Below are 3,976 nucleotides of genomic sequence, written 5' to 3' on the forward strand. Positions count from 1 at the left end.
CAGGATCAACAATTACTGTGTTCCCAGAGTAGTTATGCATCTTGATTTGAAGTGAAGAATGGGGGAGTACTATAAAGTTAGACACAGACTAATAGGATTCTGAAAGACATATACTGATACATAAGACACATATAGTGTATACAAGATTCATGCCCCAGATACCGAGCAGTATTATTTTCAAATACATTTTTAATGTGCTTCCCCTACGCTTACTTGTTCCTGTTTGGATGGCTTAGCAGAAGCTCCAAGATGCCCTTTTCATATACAGTAATAAAAGATAGCCACAGGGTGGCAGCAAAGGTTAAAAAAGTTGAGTGCTGCTACTTTATTAAAAATCTTGTCAAAATAAAAATAAAAATAAAGTTAGGCAACGGGAACAGAAGAGAGGAGTAAAATAACCATAGAAACCAGAAATGAGAAGATAAAATAAGGTGCTAGCACAAATCATCCTTATCTATGGGTAGAATTGCATTCACCACCCTGGAAATAGCTGATTTTTGCTTTAAGCTTTGTTTTCTTAGAAACAATATATTCTACAAGAAATAGCACATCCCTTTATTTTTCGTAAATAAAATATGACTCTAAACCCCAGCTCCATTGGACTGACAGGAAATTTATTTCAGACATTCTGGGTCCTTCATACCTGGTGACCAAATGCAGGATCAAGATATTGCACCCACTCCACCACGGGCATCTGTCTGTAGTCCACATGACCATTTTAGATCCACCACTCTGTGGCCACATTATCATTCTTGGCGGTAGCAACCTTTGACCAACAACAAGAGGCTGGGCCTGGAACCCAACCTTCCAAGTGCTCCAGTCAGACCTTCCTTCTGAAGCCCTGATACTTACTCAGAGAGTACCAGAAGCTAGAGAAGGTCCCTGCTCTTAAGGGACTCACTGACCTCTCTCTGTCCAGCCTAAAAGAATCATTTTAGCCTTGGGAAAGTCCCTCTCAGCATAAACTTCTGTCTCTTAGTTGACTTTCTTCCTTCTCAAATTCTGTGTTTCTCTTGTTTATTCTTTTAAGATTAAAAGCCAGGTAACCCTGCCCCAAACGTTCAGCTCCTTCAAGATTTTCTACATAGCCAACCATGTAATCTGTGAACAAAAACAGTTTCATTTCTTCCTTACCAGTTTGTATGCCTTTTATTTTATTTTCTTCTCTTATTTCATTAGCTAGGAATTCCAGGACAATGATGACTAGGAGTAGTAAGAGTAGACATCCCCATCTTGTTCAGGATTTGAGGGGGAAAGTATCTAGTCTCTCATCATTAAGTATAACGTTAGCTCTAGTTTTTTTTTGTAGATGTTCTATATACAGTTGAGTTTGCTGAGAGTTTTTATCCGGAATGAGTGTTGAATTTTGTTAAATGCTTTTTCTGCATTTACTCATATGACCAAAAGTTTTTTTTTCTTTAGCGTTTTAATATGATGGATTACATTAAATGATTTTCGAATGTTGAACCAGCCATGCATACCTGGAATAAATCCCACTCTTCATCGCACCTAACTATTCTTACACATTGTTGGGTTTGGTTTTCTAATATTTTGTTGAGGATTTTGGATTTTTGTTCATTAGAAATATAATCTGTACTTTTCTCATCTTGTAATGTATTTCTCTAGTTTTGGTATTAGGGTAATGTTCTCATAGAAAGGGTTAGGAAGTATTTCTTAGTTACTTGTTTTCATTTTTATTTAGTTCAACATATTTTTTAAATTTCTCATAAGACTTCTTGGACCTATATGTCATTTAAAAGTATGTTATTTAATCTCCAAATATTCTGGAATTTTCTAGCTATCTTTCTGTTATTGATTTCTAATTTATTTCCATTGTTTTCTGAGCACATACTTTGTTTGATTTCTATTCTTTTAAGTTTATTAAGGTGTGTTTTTGAACTAGGATATGACCCATCTTTAAGAATGTTCCGTGTGAGCTTGAGAAAAATGTGTATTCTACTGTTGTTGGGTGAAATATCCTATAAATATCAATTAGCACCAATTGATCGATTGTGCTATTCAATTCAACTATATGCTTATTAGTTTTCCTTCTGCTGAATCTGTCAGTTACTGATAAATGGGTATTGAAGTCTCCAACTGTAATAGTGGACTTGTGTATTTTCCCCTGCAGTTCTATCGATTTTTGCCTCCACATATTTTGACCTCTGTTGTTAAGTATACAAAACCTCAGGGTTGTTTTGACTTCTTGGAGAATTGGCCCCTTTTTCCTTGCTCTAAGATGTGCTTTGTCTGAAATTAATATAGCTACTTCAACCTTATTATTATTATTAGTGTTAACATGGCATATTTTTCTCCATCCTTTACTTTCAATCTATCCTTTATATTTACAGTGAGTTTTCTGTAGACTACATATAATTGAGTCTTGTTTTCTTATCCACTCTAATAGTCAGTCTTTTAAATTGATGTCTTTAGACTATTCACATTCTAATTTATCATTCATATATTTAGATTTAATCTCTACCTTATTTTAATTGTTTTTATTCATTTTCCTTGTTCTTTGTCTTCTCAGATTTTAATTGAGAAATTTATACTATTTCATTTTGTCTCATCTCTTACCATATCAATTGTACTTAATTCAAAAAAACATTTTCAGTGCTTGCCTAGAGTTTGCAATATACATTTGCAACTACTCTATGTCTGCTTTCAAATAACACTGCACTGAGTCACAGGTGGTACACATACCTTATAAGAGAGAACTGCCAATACCTCACTCCCATCCCTTATAACATTCCTGTTACCCATTTCACATATCTGTAAGTTTTATTGCTACTAATAATATTTTATGGCTACTAATCTTTTGAACAAACTGTTATCTGTTAGGTCAATTAAGAATAAGAAAAATAAAGCCAGGTGTGGTGTCTCATGCCTGGAATCCCAGTGCTTTGGGAGGCCCAGGCAGGAAAAGCACTTGAGGCTAGGGATTTGAGACAGTCTGGGCAACATAGCAAGACTTTACCTCTAGAAAAAATTTTAAATTTAGGTGAGTATGTTGGCATGTGCCTGTAGTCCCAGCTACTCAGGAAGCTGAGGTGGGAAGATCACTTGAGTCCAGGAGTTTGAAGCTGCAATGACCTGTGATTGCACCACTGTACTCCAGCCTGGGTGGCAAGTGAAGACTCTGTCTCAAAAAATAAATAAATAAAAATTTTTAAAAATAATAATAATAAAATGAAGAACAAGAATAAGAAAAGTGAAAGACTTTAAATGCTCTCCCTTTCTTTACATAGATCCAAGTTCCTGACCTATATCATTTTTCTTTTCTATGAAGAACTTCTTTTAACATTTCTTGAAAAGCAACAATTTCTCTCAATTATTGTTTTTCTGAGTTTTTATTTTCCTTTATTTTTAAAGAATAATTTACCTAAATATACAATTCTAGGTTGGCAGCTTTTTTCTTTCAATGCTTTAAATATTTCACTCCACTCTCTTGTTGCTTGCATGGTTTCTGAAGAGACATCTGCTGTAATTCTCACCCTTTGTTCTCTATAAGCAAGGCATTCCCTCACTGTAGCTTCCTTCTAGATTTTCTGTTTGTCTTTGACTTTCTGCAGTTTGATTATAACATGCTTAGATGCAGATGTCTTGGTATGTATCCTGGGTGGTGTTCTCTGAACTTCCTGGATCTGTAGTTTGGTGTCTGTCAGTAATTTTGGAAAATTCTCAGTCATTATTACTTCAAGTATTCCTTTTGTTCCCTCATCTTCTTCTCCTTCGGTTTATTCCCATTATGTGTTTATTATACCTTTCATCATTGTCTCATAGTTCTTGGATATTCTGTTCCTTTATTCTCAGCCTTTCTTCTCTTTGGCTTTCAGTTTGGGAAATTTTCAGTTTCACTGATATATGTTCAAGCTCACTGATTCTTTCCTCAGTCTTGTCCAGACCATGTTACATAGGTACATGTGTGCATGGTGGTTTGCTGCACCTATCAACCCATCACCTAGGTATTAAGCCC

The sequence above is a fragment of the Rhinopithecus roxellana genome, chromosome 10, assembly GCF_007565055.1.
Source record: "Rhinopithecus roxellana isolate Shanxi Qingling chromosome 10, ASM756505v1, whole genome shotgun sequence".
NCBI lineage: Eukaryota > Metazoa > Chordata > Mammalia > Primates > Cercopithecidae > Rhinopithecus > Rhinopithecus roxellana.